We start from the raw sequence: 18,386 nt of genomic DNA, 5'->3' as shown, positions 1-18,386 counted from the left end.
CCATCTACCCCCTCCCCACCTGCAGAGCTGACGGGTTCAGGCCTGCTCTCAGGCCCCGAGACCTCAGCTACCTCCTCAACTACCACCTCAGCTACCTCCTCAACCACCTCCCCACCTCTGTCCCCTACCTGCTGCCCTTCCATTAAACCACTCTGTTTATTATCACCCCCCTGCTGCTCTTTTCTATGCGGGCAGCCGAACTGTTTATGGCCGATGTCTCCACACTCAAAACAGTGGAGTTTTTCCGTACTCGCGAACACTATGTACGATCCTTCCTCGTGTCTAACTCTAAAACTTAAGTTCAAAGTCTGATCGCGGTTGTTTAAAACAATGAAAACCTGCCTCCTAAAAGACATTACATGTTTAAACTGTGGATTTTTAAAGCCGAGCGGAATCTTTCTCATGGCACCGGCGAATTTGCCGAACTGAGACAGTTCTCTCAATATCTCCTCGTCTTTAATAAACGGCGGGACATTCGAAACAACAACGCGGGTTGCGGGTGCACGCAGAGGGCTGACCTGCACCAGCTCTCCCCTCACCCGGATCCCCGACTCAATCAGGCTACCTACACAGTTCTCATTCAACAAAAACACTACCACCGCTTTGTTCATTCGAGAAGCCGATTCAATGTTCTCATATCCAACCTGCTCCCCAACCGCTAACACAAACTCCGCCATCGTCGCCTCGCTCTCCGGGACACACCTGACGCCATGGCCTCAGAGGCCATGACGCCAGCCACAAACTCCTCACCACCGGCCAAAAACAGTTCGGTACCAAATACCTCACTAAACTCTCATAAAGAAAGAAGAAGTAAAAGAATAGAAAGTAGAAAAATCAAGAAAATCAGAAAAGTTGGCAAAAACGGCAGAAACCTCCACGCGCCACCGCAGTCAAACCGCAGAGAGAGAGAGAGAGAGAGAGAGAGAGAGAGAGAGAGAGAGAGAGAGAGAGAGAGAGAGAGAGAGAGAGATTCTTCTATATCTAATCTGTGGGTCAGTGTCCAAACACACAGTGTAATGTAGTGTAACAGAGTGTTCTGCTTTTCTCAGTTTAAAACCTCTTGTATCCTTCATGAAGCTGAAACCCAGGTGTCCACACATCAGCACAAGACTTAAACTCTCACTCAGTTACACACACAGCCTGTCCTTTCTGACACAAACTCACTGCGGAGCGTAAATTAAACTCCACACCTAGCACAGACCCAGACAGCAGACACATTTGGGCCGAATCTGTGTCAGTTTTGGGATTCATTTACGGTTCAGTAACGGCACTGGCACAAGTGTGGTGTGAGCTGGACCTGGGCCAAACGTCACGACCCAGGCCTGGCCACAATTAAATATTCAGCGTGTAACAGCTTCTAGATCAAATACATTTCAGAGCAATGTTCATTTAATGCTGCATTGTGTTTAAATAATTACTCGTGTCCTGCTCGTGTTAAACACTCGCCCCGTGATAAAAACCTTGACCATGTGCTAAAATTAGCATTTGTTTATTATTTTAGGAAGAATGATTGTGTCCACACACTTTTGCCCAGGGTCTGTTTCTGGCTCCAACACTGATTTAAACTAAACGTTACTTTAATGACCTCAAGAATTTAGGGATTCTACGTCATCAGAACGACAAGGAACTTTACTCAGTGGAAATTGTTGGGTTTTTTAAATAAGACTTTGTTCTTCAAGGTGAACCAGGCACAGAGCTTTTTACTCGACAGCCTCTTCCTCCTCACCCTCTACTTCTGGAGTCATAGCCACTACAGCTGTAGAAACACCCCCTGTGTCACGTTTAGCTTCAGGCTCATGGTTTTAATCCCAACAATAAAAAAATTAATAAAAGTTTGTAATTACAGCAAGAATTAAACTGAAGAATTATTAAACACTGCTGCTGTTAACAGTGAGACACTGATTTCTTTTCTGAGTTTGTGTTAAAACGATTAATATTTATTTACACTGTGGTTTATCAAGTGACTAATTTCATAGATTAAAACAGCATTAAAATCACATGAAGACACACAATAGAAAAGAATATTCTTCTCTTAAAACACTGTTGGTACATGATTATATAAACTGATTATATAAATAAAGCTCTTAATAGCTGTGGAGTTAGTCATGGGAACATTGGGTCTTTTTCTTTCTTTTTTACCAGAGAAATCACTGAGGATCTTTTGTGTTTACATTCTCTTATAGTCTTTACTCTCATACATTCAGCTTGTTGTTGCAGTGAAACACAGCAGAATATTCTTCTTCAGTAACAGGGTGTGACCGCCACATCTGTGAATTAACATTTACGCATTTGTAAAGTATTTTGAGACTAATCTCTCTCCATAAAACTACCAGTAAAATCATTAAAGGAGGGAGAGGAGGTAAAGCGCTGCCGGCTCACACTGCCCCCCTGTGGCCCTCGTTGGAAATACCGCTCTTATTTTAAAACACTCATTCTTACACAGATGCAGTTTTCGGTATTTTCTGAAAATACACAGCATGTCTCTAAAAGTGACCAAACGTTTAAAATAGTCTGTCACCAAACATAAAGGTTTTATTTAGTTGTTCTGCGATAAAACAAGTAAATTTAAGTTTATTCTAAAATATGTTCCCAGGCGCTCCCTCTCTCTCCCAGACCCATAGAGAGTGAGTGATCTCGGCACATCGACTCTCTTTGTCTTCATCTGAGTCCCTGCTATTGGTTTACAGAGGTGTCAATCACTTCTGACCCGCCCCCTCAGAGCTGTGAGCGAATCCCTGTGGAGAGCGGCGTCCAGCAGCGCACCCCTCCCCCGGGGAATAGGACCCCGCTCACAGCCGGCAGCCGCTCATTGGTCCACAGCTGCACTGAATCTAAGAAGGAACGCCCTCAACTTTGAATTCACGAAGACTTTACGTCAAAACTTACCATTGCCTGGGCGCTAGGAGCTCCAGAACAGTGCGTTACCGTTACTCAGGAAATAAAGGCACGTTTACTGTGGCGTGGTGAGTAAGAGATTTTCTTTTAGAGCATAAAATTGTGCACAAATGTGACAAATGTCTTCGAAAAAAACCTAAATAAAATAAAGGATATATTTTTAAAGATTCCTAATGAAAACAAGTGTAGTACAATAGGACACAAACACGTCAGATTAAGTTTATTCTAAAATCTGTTCCCAGTCGCTCCCGAAAGTCTTATGGTGGAAAAATATCGTTTCGAGACTTAATCCGTTCCCTCAGTTTAACAATCATTTTCAGACAGACATGACTCAGGCTGTGCATTAGGACACTAGTCTGATCTCTCCATTCCTTATTTACACACTACACCCACTGTTTACCACTGAAACATTAACAGTTGGTGTCGAGGAGGGAGTGAATCTGGTGGGACTCCATTTCGTTGTGAACTGAGCGAGTTTGTCGCGGCACATTCAGCTGGAGGTGGGACAGTGGGCTCCTGTTGTGCGGCACAGAGCCGCGGCCAAAATCACACCTCATTCTCAAAGTGTTCAGTAAAATCCAACTGACCCGCTGTTGTCTTTATTTATCAATTACCACATTAAACAATAAATAAAACCTAACGGGGCTTTTGTGGACAGAATTAAGCCTGAACCGGTGAAAATGAGATCAGACAATACCTCATATCGTCCACAAGAGGGCGCCCTAAGATTTAATTTGACTCCTCATTCAATGTAATGGGGCATTTTGAAAATAATGTTTTATAAAATTTATTAAATTATTATTTAAAAACATTAACATTATTAAATAATTTTAAATAGACTATATTCTCATAATATAACTTTATTATAATTATATTTTATTTTTGAGATATGAAAACTTTATTTTGTAAATAATTAAAAGTTTATTATTGAGTATTTATTGTTTTCTAGAAATAATAAAAATGAACTCACAAAAAGTTAATTTAATTTTGAAAAATCATAACTTTATTATAATTCTATCCTCAAAATATTTTAAATTAATTACGGAAATGTTGATATTATTCTCAAAAAATGGCAGATTCATGTTCAAAATATTGACTTGAGATCTTGAAACTTTATTAAAATATTACTTTATTCTCAAACTCTTGGACCGTTTTCTCTCATAATTGTAGACATTTACGCCGCGGTGACGCCGTCTACACTAGGATTTCCTGTGCGCGTCTACATCGCGGTTTACGGTAGAACGTGTGAGCGCGAGAGGGGGGACTCGCAGAAAAGAGCAGATACTGAAAATTCATAAGAAATGGAATTTAAAACATAATTCCACATAATTCACTACAGTTAATATTAAAAACAGACCTGAGTGGCTAAAAGAACGGTTTAAAACCCTTAAAAAGTCCAGAAAGGTCCATAAAATGGAGGGAATTCAGTTTACTCTGAGATTAAAATAAAAAATCAAACTGTTACCAGAAAATCCCACTGTTGTATTGAAAACATGTCCTCAGGTTCACAGGGTATAATATTTATGTGTATTTACTGTAGGAATTATGAGTAATAGGCTTGAAAAAACTCAGATATTAAATTCCATCAAAGGGTTAAATCAAACTGTTACAGACCACTCCACTGCAGTCTTGAAGAACATGTTCTAGAGCACCCAGATTATAATGTTCATACACTTTTACTGTAGGAATGTGGAGTAATCGCATTACAAACATAAGAATAACAACACAATTCCATAAATTGAAGAATGCTGAAGGCCATGAAATGGTTAAATCAAACTGAATAGTAATATTTCAAATTTCCCAAAACATTATGGTTAAATACAACTGTAGTGTTACCAGGGAGACAAGTGCAGTCTTGTACCTTTTTTCTCAGGTACAATGTTCATAAGGTTTCATTATGGTGTAGTTGTGGTGTTTGTGGGTAACAGCAGTTAATAATTAACTCCTGTTAGTGATTCACATTTCCTGAAAATGACAGTTATATTAGAACGTTAAACACTGTAAAAAACGTTCAATTCAAAAGACACTAGAGATCATGACTGTAGTCTGGAGAACAGTGTTTAAAGTTTGAAAATGATTGTCTTTGGTTTTCACGCTATGATATTTGAGTCATAGAGCGGCACATTTATGAATAATTCTTTTTGAAAAATAATCAATTTAAAGATATAAAAAAGAACAAATAAACATTAATCAGTTTTGTATTTTTATGTTTTAAATTCAGTAAAATGGTTAAATCAGTTTATTACCAGAAAAAATACTGTAGTTTTTAGACCATATCCTGAGATACAGGGGGTAATTTTGGCTGGTGTCTTTACCACAGCAGTTTTGAACTCTTGTATTCAGAATTCTTTTAAAAATCCATGTTTTGTGTGTCATTACAGGGTTAAATCAAACTGTGATTTGAAAACCCCACTGAAGTATTCTGGGATGTATCCTTATGTACCCAGGGTATAATTGTCATGTCAATTCTGTAGGAGTTTGTAGCAGTAGGATGTGAAACTGTCGTTTCTGATCAGTAAATAATCACATTTATTAACTCCATAAAACACTAATATCTAAGTTTACCAAATAAAATCAGCCCTATTCTTAACAAACACACACCAGGTAACTGTGGCAGTGACGCTTAGTTATTACACTGTTTAAATGTGGAAACTGGTACTGATTAGTTCCTTAAACATGGACCTTAAATGAAGACGTTAAATCAGATGTTCAAGAGAAACGTTTTAATTGAAAGTACTCATTAAATCCAAGCCAAGCGTTTCAAGTTAAACACCACCCCCACCACCCACCACCAACACCACACTCTGAAATGTAAAGAAGACTCTGAAATGTAGAAGAACAAACTAAATGAAGGACAGTGTGTTTTGTCTTTTATCTTTCAAACACTAACCTATGCAGGTTTGTCAGTGCCACTCCTCTGCTGTGGGGTCCAGTGCACACTTAGGGACACTCACACAAGTGGGGGATGATACTAGGAACTGCATTTGCTGCACTCCACCATCACTTCATTATTATGAGAAGTCCTGCAGACACAGTGAACATATACTTTTACTGCATCCCTCTCTGGCTGTCTTTGTGTTTTTTTGTAAGCACAGTCTGGGACCCTTTTCTCCAATATCCCTCTGTAGAGTCTTTGCCTTAGTGTTTGTTTTTCCTCAATAAGGCACTCCTCTGGTCTAACTCTGTCACACAACACCTTTACAAAGGCCAGGGCAAAAAGTCCACAACTGCTCCCTGACTGCTGAATCTGCACAGTAGTCTTTCTGATAATGAAACAAGGTGCTGACGCTCGAATCATCCGTGACAGCATTTGTTTAGTGTTGTTGTTTACTCCTGAATTTAAGCTGTCATATATGCACACCTCATTTGGCTGACAGAGAATGTTGCTTGTGTAGAGGGTTAGAAAATTGCCTCCATCTACAGTTAATTTAACACAGACCACCCCCTCCTCACACTCATTTTATTATTTTAATCATCAGAACCATTCTAAAAGCTTTTGAGGCCATTCTTGTTTGTTTGATATGGTATAACACCACTCAACCCCTAGATGGCGCTTCAGCCCATTGAGTTGCATGGAGAACACACTAAAATTTAGACTCTGAGCATGCGCAGTTCAGAAAGCTTTTCACTGCTGTCGTGTTTCTTCACTGATTCACAGATTCACAGATCCATAGACTCTAAGGATACACAGTGCCGCTCGGTCTGTGTGTCCCTTGCTGCTGGCCCAGCCACCCCTAGACCTGGGGCCGGCAACACTTGCAGTAATCCAGTGGTTGTCATTAATATTCAGTACTTGCACAAATGGCTTCACTGGGGTCCCAACAATACTGCCACGATGAAGGGCTGAGAACAACAGGCATGACTGAAAGCCATCAATATCATTATACTTCTGTGCCATGTAAAAGCAAGCTAACTCTATCTCATCACTGCTTAGCCATGTCTGCGGGTCCAGATGCTAATCCACTGATCACGGTGAATAATTACTGGTCTCGACAATCTGGCTGCTGCTGGAATGACTTCTTGCGGTGAATGATTTCCCCAAACTGGCCCAAGGTTTTCTCTCCGTGCTCTTGTTTTCATTCCTTTACCTCTCTGTTACAAATAATATAAAACATATAAATGTTAACGCTGAGAACTGAAAGCTAAGTGCAGTATCAGTAATTTAAATGAAGCTGAATTAAGTCTGAAGTTGCAGTTTTATTTAAATATAGAGCACTACATAAATACGCTTTGGGTATCACTTTAAAATAAGACCACAGTTATAAAGGTTTACAAATGTTTTAAAAACCTGTGTAAAACACCTTATAATAATATATAATAATTATATCATTCATAATCATTTGTGACCCACAGATAGAAAAAGCAGCAGTGACCTGTGTTTATTGCCTAATGCTGAAAATGTCTGAGCACTTATTGAAAATGTCGACATAAAGAATAAGCTAAGACCTGATGATGTGAATTTGGCTGATTGTGTTGTTATGTCAGGGTACACACCGCATTATAGTTAATGTATAAAAAGCGAGTTTGTTGGTGGTTTATTCATTAAACGTTTGCCATTTTTAAGAAATCTGTGCTGACGCTGATAGGTTTAATGTCGATTGATGGAGAAGACAAAGTAAGGTCAGTATCCAGCAAGATCTGAGGTCTAACAGTGCAGATGGATGTGGGTTCACTATTTGGCAAAGAGGCCATTTCTATTTATGTTTTATAACATCATTAATTATTTTTAATATATTAACAACACAATAAATATCATAAATAAACAGATGGTTAAACGTTAATAAAAGTGTATAAGTGTAGTCCTATTCTAAAGTGGTACAGTGTTGTAATGTTTCGTGGCTAAGCCTTTATTACTCTTCTAGAATCACTGGAAGGTACTGAGCTACAGACTGAATAAAATAAACACCTTTAAAGGAACAGTTTCTTTTGTTTCATGAACTTGTTTCTGTCTCGGCTCACGCTCTGAAGTTAGAGGCTCATAAGATGTGGATGGCGTAGATGTAATTAATGTCATGGGATGACTCTGTGGATATTAATCATATAGAAATATGCATTAGTTCACATTCAGATATTTCCTTTGTGAAAACTTATTATAATTCTGAAGACAGACACTGTTTAAAAACCTAAAGAAGTGTCAGTTGTAGAATAATATATTATTAATGTGGTGATATGTGGTTATCTCACTGTCACTGATGCTGTTTCCTGAATGTCAGCTGTAGGCGAGGCACAAGTCAATGGGGATTTAGTGTTCTGTTTTAAACTGGAAAAGTCATGTCAGTAAATAAATAACTACACGTCAGTGCACAAGTCAATAGAGTTTTAACACAAATAGTAGAGTATTTATTACATTTTGTCCAAATAATATGACCATGAAACTATGAGCTATAAAAAGGCTCCTGTGCTGTACTCGGCCGCTTATAAATGAGGTCCTCATCCCTTTCATCGTCCACTGGTTCTTCTGCTTTCAAATGTGTGCTGTTTGTTCTTGAAGACTTCTTTAAAACATTCAAAACAACTGTTTTTTTTGGTTCTCACTACATTTTTAACAATTACCTAATAATTTTTAATCATTATCTTGTATCATTTTTATCTAAAACATTGTACATTTAAAAAAAAACAAATAAACAAAACACTATCAGGTGTTAATTCATGAACTCACTGTTGGTTCTTATATTTTTCACTTTGTACAAAAATGTCTACTTCATCGGCGTGACACAGACTCCCCTCTGATTCCCTTCTCTTTGTTTCCACACCTCTTTCTGTATTTTCTGCTCCTAGATAATGACATTAATAGTAATTAAAACACAGATGTTTGGTTTCTCTGTGCTGCACGTGTTTATCTTTTTGCACTAAGTGTGGTGTTAATAATTAATACTTATACAATCATTCATAACGGTTTAAAGATAAAAATATAACATCACTGTTACATATGAATATTGTCTTATTGTAGACAACCGGAAAGATGAACAACAGATCTTTAAATAACTCTTAAATGACTGTCTGAGCAGAGTCTGATAAATCCTATTTAATAATTTAATATATACATTCAATTAATATATATTTATCTTTTATATTATATCATGTGTTTGTGTTTTTTTATTTTTTTTCAAACCTTTTCTCTTTTTTCCTCGTGGTTCGTTCTCCATCACCACATTCCCTTAAAAGGGCAACATGGGCGTCCTGATCACTTCTCACAGAGTCATCACGTCTTGTTATTCGTTGTCTATTGAATGGTGTTTTTTTGAGCTCCCACTGGCTCTTCTCCATGATTCCCTTGGGTTCTGTCGTCTTTGGTGAAGTTCTGAAGATCAATGGCGTGTTTCACTGTAATATATCAGATTATTTCCAGCAGCACGACTAGTAAAATACAGACCATACTTTTAAACTGAGAAACACTTGAAGAATATTTCACCTGGAGGGTCTTCATTGAAATTCTGGAACATTTCTTTGAGAACTGCTGATAAACAGCCCCTCACCACGCCTCCCCAGGTCACCGAAAATAACACCATGTTCCTGAAATGTTCCTTGTTGCGAGATATACTTTTTCACAGATGTACATTCTGTGCATGAACTAAGACTGGAATCACCTGAATGAATCACCCACCCAGCGTCAAACCTGTCCACAGAGCTGCCTGGGGCGAGACGTAAGGGACTAAGGAAGAGGTGAATGTCCTAGAGCAGTAAACATTAGGGTCTCCTTCTTGGTCCAGAGGTGCGCTGCTGATGAGATTCTTGAAATGTGTTTGAAATGGTGTTTGACTTACGGTGACCTATAAAATAAATCACATATTTACGGATTGAGGAAAAGGGTAAAGAGAGAAGTTTAATGAAAATCATAATGAGGTTTTTACCTCAAGGTCCTCGGCAACAATGCTGCTGTCATTGACAGGAGATTCTCCAAAGGCCATAAGCAGTGCCTGGAGGTCAGTGAAGTGCTTCTGTACATTTTCAGAACTGCATGGACTTGAAAAAAGTACAGTGCAGCTGAGAAGCACCTCGTCTAATTCTGCCATTGTGCTGATGTCAGGAGGTCAAATATATGCACACACAACTTGTGCTATTGCCTGCATGAGGACAATAGAGCCATCACCTACAATCATTATTGGGTTTATATTCCTGTGTCCATGAAGTCTGGCACGATCCGTTTGAACCACACTGAGAAAATAAAGAACAGAAGCAGTGGTGTGATCACGTGTCACATCAGTTGCGACAGGGAAAGGAGGACAACCTTTGTTTTGGTTTCTCTCCACGATCTCATACATAAAATGGACCTGGATTGTTTTATTGTTTTTTTAGAATACTCCCTGTAGCATCTAGATACACTGTGTCCTCTTTTGATCGTCTGTGAAAACTGTCAGTGCTCCTTTTTGACCACAGCATTGCTCCTTTAGGAAGGAGGAGTAGTGTTTGAAGCACATTTTGAGGCGAGTCAGTTTCTGGAGACTCAGAGTTTCATTTTTATGAGGTCTTTTCTTGCCTCTTTGTCTCCAGGAGATGGATTTCAGAACCCCAGGAGTTGGGGATTCATCTCTGCAACCAGACTCAAATACAGGTTTCTGAAGTTCCTGCAGATTTAGAAGATAAAGGGCCCTTGGAAGCGTGCCTACAAGTTGTTGATCTGTACGAAGTTGTTCTTCTGCTCTCACAGGACGCCTGTTCAGTTCAGTTTCACTGTGTACCGCAGTTTCACCTCTGAAGGACACAAGTGCTTTCAGAGTAGCCTCACTGTGCACTACATCATCTACTTCAACTGGACAGTCACTAAATGTACAGCACCCTGAGCATTTAAAAAGTGGTGCATTTCTCTTTGATCCAAGAGCTTTAACCCTGTGACCAAGAAATGCAGAACTGCAGCATGGGTGCACAGATCGAATGACTTTTGCTGTAACATTTGTCCATTGTAGTCCCTTAAAGTGGTTTCTTTTCTGCCTTTTACGTAGATTTCTCCGAGCTGAATGTGGAATGAAGAAGAATAATGGTGGTGCAGGAAGACACTGGAACACACACACACACACACGCACACACACACACACACACACACACACACACACTTTCAATGTGTTCACTACAGATCTCAATCAGCTGCTGCTGAGTAGCACAGTGTTCATATTAATATTCATTCATTCATTCACTGTCTGTAACCCTTATCCAGGTCAGGGTCGCGGTGGGTCCGGAGTCTACCTGGAATCACTGGGCCCAAGGCGGGAACACACCCTGGAGGAGGCGCCAGTCCTTCACAGGGCGACACACACTCACACACATTCATTCACAATATAAACTGGGCTCAATGCTGACAGGGGATTCACTCAGTGGGAAACTGTTGGACGGTGCTGGACCCTGGTGTAACTGTGGGGGACCAAACCAGTCACATCATTTCCCTTGAGGAAGGGTCCTGTGTTTTTGAAAACTGTTTAAAACCGGGCACTCTTCAGATTTAAGAGGCTGGAGGTGTTTGAGGGGTTAAGCCACAGACCGTCTTCAAGCGCAGCCTGAAGTGCTCTCAGTCCATGTTTCTGTAAGATATCGGTGTTGACTGGAATCAGAGGGGTTTCTTTTGAGTGGATCACATTACAGCTGCAGTATGAAGAGGAGCACTGACTCTTGCTTGTGACACTTGGAGTGTGCTTCATTGTTGAGGTGATGATGTGAGCAGTGTTACTTTCTGCACTGCTCCAAGTCGAAGTCTCAGATTTAAAATGTATTTGTAAATTACTGAATGTTCAGATTCAACACTTTACAAATACATTTTAAATTCGAGACAGTGATTTTACAAATATATTCAATGTAAATTTAAACAAATGTATTTATTTTCACAAAAAAATGATGATATATCTATGAAAACCAAACACGTGTTTATGAATGTAACTGTATTTGTACAAACTGCAGACCGTGAGACACAGAGTGTGATGTGTTCATTTGTGAACAGTGAAACATATCTGTGACTTGTGTTTAATTTGTGGATTGACATTTACGCATTTGTAAAGTATTTTGAGACTAATCTCTCTCCATAAAACTACCAGCAAAATCATTGAAGGAGGGAGAGGAGGTAAAGCGCTGCGGGCTCACACTGCCCCCCTGTGGCCCTCGTTGGAAATACCGCTCTTATGTGGCTCCCGCTCTCTCGCAGAGCCAGAGAGAGTGAGTGATCTCTGCACATCGACTCTCTTTGTCTTCATCTGACTCCCTCTCTATTGGTTTACAGAGGTGTCAATCACTTCTGACCCGCCCCCTCAGAGCTGTGAGCGAATCCCTGTGAAGAGCGGCGTCCAGCAGCGCACCCCTCCCCCGGGGAATAGGACCCCGCTCACAGCCGGCAGCCGCTCATTGGTCCACAGCTGCACTGAATCTAAGAAGGAACGCCCTCAACTTTGAATTCACGAAGACTTTACGTCCAAACTTACCATTGCCTGGGCGCTAGGAGCTCCAGAACAGTGCGTTACCGTTACTCAGGAAATAAAGGCACGTTTACTGTGGCGTGGTGAGTAAGGGATTGTCTTTTGGAGCTTTTCACCGGTGCGGCGCCTCTCTCCTGAGACTGTGTTTTTTTAAAGACAGAATCTGAAGAGATTTTACAGTCTGTTATGGTTTAAATGTCCGAGTTTAAATGTCGTCCTGCTCCAGGTGTAAACAGTCAGTACCGAGCAGGGGGCTGAAAGTCAGTGTGTGTGTAGTGGTGTTACTACTGAGACATATGAGGTGGTGTTGAGGGCTTTTTGATCAAATAATTTGACGCTATGAACTAATTAATGTTGATTAACAATAGAGGGCATTTCTGTACAAAGGGTTTAATGGAAACTTTTACATCTGAACATAAAATTGTGCACTAATGTGACAAATGTTGTCTTCTAAAAAAACCCTAAATAAAATAAAGAGCAATTATTAACGATTCCTAATGAAAACAAGTGCACAAGTGTAGTACAATAGGAAACAGTGCTTAAACAGTGAGTGTGTGGCTGTGTTTGCGCTGCTGCTGCTGCCCTCGTGTGGTGCACATGTGTAAATGCGACCGGCACAAATCTGTGTGGAGACACTGACCGGTCGATCACGATAAAAACCACTAACCCTCCCAGCACTGTTCATCCTCCATTTAGTGACACAACCCCTCCCCTCCCCCAACACACACACACACACTCCTTAAATGACCGTGGTCTGGAAGAAGAGCCAGAATTAAAGGATGACGTCACAGATTCAGTTCAGTGGAAAAGTCCTGCTCAGTTTACGGCTGTGGAACATCACCAGTACCAGACCTTACTAATGTTTATGTGGCTAAATACAGTCAAATCCTCACTGCAGTGTTCCAACAGGCAGTGCACAGTCTTCTTAGACCGCAACGAGCAACAAACTCCCTGTTGTTCCCCACGATTTCAGAATAAACATTTGTCGTGTAGTGTCTCCAATGGCCTTGAAATTCACTAAGAGACAATTAATAAAAACAAATTATCTAAAAGATACAGGTAAAAACAAGCCAGAACATAAAGAACATGCTCTGTCTTGATTTACAGGTAGATCCCTGGCTCAGTGAATGTGTTTATATTCATAAAAATAATAATTATTAATGGATTTTACAGCAGTGATCAAATCATTCTCCAGTTTAAATAAAAAAGACTTCTTTGATTGGATCAGTGCTGTTATAAGACTCCAAGAAATCAGAGAAAGAGCAGGACTTCAGCTCAGTAATCTGTTGTTTTTCAGCACGTCTCCCCTTACTCTGATTTGTTTTGTTTGTCAATATCTGCACAGAGAACTGGATAAAGAAGACTTCTCAGGAAAACTGGAAAAAATAAACACTAATTTCAGCGCTGAAACTATGACATGGGTCAGAAAGAGCCAGTGAACTCTTAATTAAATATTTACAGTAAAGAAGCTCTGAATGAACGTGTGAGTTTTCTCTTTATCAGATCACCACAGTGCTCCCAAACAGATTTAAAGGATCACGGTCAAAATCGTTTTTCTGAAGTTGACAGATTATTGGGAACATGTAAACACACTCCATGTGTCACTGGGGTATACCACACCTGGAACTCTAGGCAGAACGTCCTCCACGTAGTCGTTGGCAAAGTTGAGAATATCCCTCAAAGCCGTGAGGATCAGGACATCAACGTTGGGATCCTGGGTGATCTCTGCATGGTAGTTCTTCACAGGGTAGATACTGATCCCCAGTTTATTACTGCACTCGTCGACCTGAAGAAACAACACAAATCCCAGTCTAAAGAAGGTCCCACATGCTTTTGATTTGGCCCTCAATTGGTTTTCTCCAATCAAGATTTCTACAGGACCCATCTATAGAGCAGTAATAGAGCAGTAACAGAGCTGGAATAGAGCAGGGATAGAGCACTGTACTAATCTCGGTTTATGCTTTTCAACGTTTCAATGTCTATTTGTTGTTTAAAAATATGTCCATTTCTCTGCTGTGAGCCAATGTACAGACTCAGGGGCGTCACAAACACAGACCAGTCCCCAGCACCAACAGACTTCAGAGCAGCAAATCGTGAAGAAACATTCTCAGAATTTTATAAAGTGTTTTTTTTTTTTTATTAAAGTTGAGAAGAAATAAAATTAAAGTAAAGAAATGTTACAGAATCACTGGCGTCAGGCTGAAAAAAAGGATCATCTCTATAATATTTAATATTTAATATTCTCATCTCTATAATATTAAAATGGACAGGTCTGTGGTGGTCTTTATTGATTATCGTTATTGATCGTAGTAAAAGCCTATGCCATAAAGGCTGGAACAGGAAGTGAAAACAGAAAGCTGTGCTGTGTAAACCCCGTTTGACCTGGACATTGAAACACAATCAGTTCAACACATTTTTACAGTTGCCTCTTATTCACTTCATACTCTGTGTAAAAATACACTCATTCTGAAGCTGATATCTTCTACACATTTAAAACTATTTGAGACTGTGGCACTAGAAACACTGTGAAATTTTCCTAAAAACACAGTGTGATCATATTGTGAAGGCCTTGTCCATTCTGATAATACTTTATTCTCATAGAGAGCTTTTATGAGGGAGGGTGGGGCGTGGTGCTCCACTGCGTCAGTTCATAGACAAACAGTTTAAATGCAATGAAAGGTGGCAGGGGTCTGAGGTATTTCAGCGTCTACACATAACATCATTAAAATATTTAGGGAATCTGGCCTAAAGAATGTAAACCAAGGCCAAGTCGTGCTGCTAAAATCTTGTAAAATGGAAGAAATATGTTTTAAAAATAAAAATGTCAAAATGAGGCATTATTCTCTGAGCCTCTATTCGTTGCTGATTAAAGGAGGGTTCTGTAACATATTCGTAAACAGGCTCCTGTCCCAACATTTTTAGAACATGTTACAGGCATCACATTTGGAGTGAGAGTGTATTTACAGAGTTTACAGTGTGTATTGTCAAATGTGTTTCTGTAATTAAACAACATTCACTAGCATTTTCTTTACCATTTTATTCAGAATGATCTTCACCTGTAAAGACCCTGTTCTGTTGTTCCGCCATTTTGACCAGTGGAAGTAACAAGCAAAGTGGGGGGGCTTTCTGTGATAGGTGCAGAAAGGCAGATGCTTAGTTCTCTGGAGCTTGTCACTTCAAACTCACAGTTATTTCTTATTATTTCTACGTATTCTTATGACTAATTATATGAGGGTGAGTCAGAAATGATCCGCAGTCCAGTCGCCCGAGTCTCAGCCGTAATGAAGCCAGACGTGAACTGATGGATAGACGAGTGACAGTGGATTTGGGTTTTAAAAATCATTACTGGTGACTAGTGCCCACAATGTCAACGTTCTCCAAAAACCTCTTTTTAAAGCATCCTCCCTACAGCTCTGATCTTACTACATCTGTTCATCACTTGAAAAGACTAATAATGAGCTGTGAATAATTATAAAGCACCTATATTACATTTTAAGGATTTTAAACACATTATAAATGTTTCAAATCCCATCATTTTGTGTTTGAAGTAAAAGATTCCTCATTTATATTTATAATAATTAATAATGTAAACTGTCAGTCACTTTACTCAAAGCATTTAGTGATAGCACTTTAAACATTTATAATGTATTTATAATTGTTAATATATATATTATAGACAGTGTATAATTATGTACAGGTCATTATCCATTTAAAAGACTTTATAATGAATACTTGATATTTAATTTAATTCAATATAATACATACTTTACTCTTTAAATTAAATATAACAAATATACTGACCCTGATGGGTGTAATAGTATGTACTATTGGTATTATTCATATAAAATGCGCTTTCCCTAAAAGTGGTAATTATCAGAAATGTGTAAAAAAAGACCATGAAAGCCTTTTTAAAGATGTTTTAGAAAAAACAATAGAAGGTAAATAAACAGAAGAACAGAACAACACTGATTCAGTACGTGGCAAAATTAACACGTAACACTTGAAAAACAAGCGTGGAATGATCCATTCACAGACGTGTTTACATCACTGTAGAATCACCTCAGTGCAGGTCAAGGTCAGTTTCACTGAAACAGCAGCAGGGCGTGGCACTTTCCTTCTGCAGGAGACTCTCATACATCTCGGGTTTAATTTCACTGTCAAGTGTATTACCTCCTCACCGTTTCGTGACACACACAAAGAGTTATAACATATTCATCTGATACCCATCATATACTTTAATGACTGTTAACTGACTAACCCTTCTGTTACATGTAAGCAGTCACTGCTGTAAAGACACAGAGATAAGAGTTTATTACGGATGCTGGAAAAGGCAGTGAGAAAGCAGCTGCACAAAATTACCAATTCGTTCACTCGAATGAACTAAAACGTGCGCGCAAACTGTAAATCGTTCCCTCAAATTAATATTGTTTTTTACCCACGGCCCCTCCAGGGCTCCATATGTAACCACCTACAAGCATTCATACAGAGTCAGGTCAGGTGTAAGCTGCTTTATCCTCTTTATCCCAGTAAAGCCCTTTATGTTTTTCCTCATTGGGAACTACAAGCTTCTCTTTACACTGTGTTACAGCTTCAGCAGGAATCCACCAACAGAAAAGCTCCAAAATGACCGTTTAAAATGTCTTCACAGTAACTAATAAATATTCACATTTAGGACCATTTCTACTGTGTTTAGATCTGAAGTCTTACCTTCGTCACAGAAATCTCTGATGAGGAGCTGAAGCTCTGCTGCTGTGAGTGAGTCAGGGTGTGTGTGGTGGGGGCTTTATATAATTTCCTGCAAAGTGAAAGTAAAAGTGCAGCAGGTCTCTGACAAATATAAACCTGAATGTTAGCTACATTTGTATTTATTTCCTCCTTAATTTTCTTTCCTACATATTTTATTGTATTAAAAATCATATACTACTGAACGTTCAAGCTGGACACTGCCCTTAAACCCTTGCCAAATTGTGTTGTTACATGGCCTCAGCTTAAAAACTGTTAAATGGGACATATTATGAAAAAATAATAAGTGCATTAGTCTGTTTATCTGTGGATCTGGACCTCTGCAGCAGAGCATCAACTCCACACCCTTGTTACTGAAGTAAGACTTTATACCTTGATACAAAAGGAATATCGCATAATATACTGAACACTACTTAACGTTCAAAACGACTGAGTTGATCAAATTGTTCTTAATTCTTCACTTTCAGTGGATCCTGTATTCATGATCTTCTATTAAAAATCTACTAATCTAATATTTAATATTAATTTTAAAAATGTAATATAAAATCTCTAGTGTATGTTCCCTCTCAATATCTTTATAACATTGATTAAAATGGATGCAGTAAAAAAAAGTTCAGTGCAAGTTAATGTAATGACATGTGAATGCAGGTCATTTTGGAGCTTCTCTGTTGGTGGATGCAATGCTGAAATTATAACACGCTTTGGAGAAAAATGTCAGGCTTGATCCTGTATGAATGCTTTTGGGTGAGTAGTTAATATCTAACTGTATTGAACACGCTAACACAGCAAGGACGATATGCATCTGAAACTGGTGAAAAGGAAAATCAGCACCCATGGTTTAGCAATCCATGCTCTTAGTGTAGCAAAACCATGCCCTCAGAATTGTGAACTGTACTCTCAGTTTAGCTAAATCCTATTCTCAGGTTTTTAAACTGTGCTCTAATTGCTCAATTATGTTTATATGAATCCCTCATGCTGTCTTGTAAACAGTACTAAATGACTGCTGGTTGTTTGTTGAGGTATAAATTAAGTGTTTCCACTTTGACTTAGTGCGTGTGTTAGTGTGTGTTGTGCTGGTACGAGTGGATCAGACACAGCAGTGGCTGCTGGAGTTTAAACCCCTCTGTGTCACTGCTGGACTGAGAACAGTCCACCAGCCAAAAACATCCAGCCGTCAGCATCCTGTGTCACTGATGAAGGACTAGAGGACGAACGACACACACTGTACAGCGACAGATGAGATACTGTATCTTGTACCAGCGCAACACATGTGTCCCCCCACACTGGATAAGGGTTACAGACAATGAATGAATGAATGTGGAATCTGTTTTAAACTATGGATTTTTTTTTGAA

At 39.2% G+C, this 18,386-nt stretch overlaps 1 long non-coding RNA gene across 2 annotated transcripts; it reads right to left on the bottom strand.

The window, feature by feature from the left end:
- Nucleotides 1–6,460: 6,460 nt before the first annotated feature.
- On the bottom strand, nucleotides 6,461–9,181 carry LOC136687371 (uncharacterized). Of its 2 annotated transcripts, XR_010800447.1 has the most exons (6): nucleotides 9,008–9,181; nucleotides 8,555–8,669; nucleotides 8,243–8,390; nucleotides 8,080–8,155; nucleotides 7,802–7,918; nucleotides 6,461–6,987 (listed from the first exon to the last, which is right to left on the bottom strand). It is a non-coding gene; the product is annotated as an uncharacterized lncRNA (long non-coding RNA). The 2 variants fall into 2 exon arrangements; XR_010800446.1 differs by having other exon boundaries at nucleotides 7,802–8,390.
- Between the last annotated feature and the right edge of the window lie 9,205 nt (nucleotides 9,182–18,386).

Source organism: Hoplias malabaricus, chromosome 2, assembly GCF_029633855.1.
Source record: "Hoplias malabaricus isolate fHopMal1 chromosome 2, fHopMal1.hap1, whole genome shotgun sequence".
Taxonomy (NCBI): Eukaryota; Metazoa; Chordata; class Actinopteri; order Characiformes; family Erythrinidae; genus Hoplias; species Hoplias malabaricus.
The sequence above is the reverse complement of the archived record's forward strand: the minus strand, read 5'-3'. Positions and strand labels throughout refer to the sequence as shown.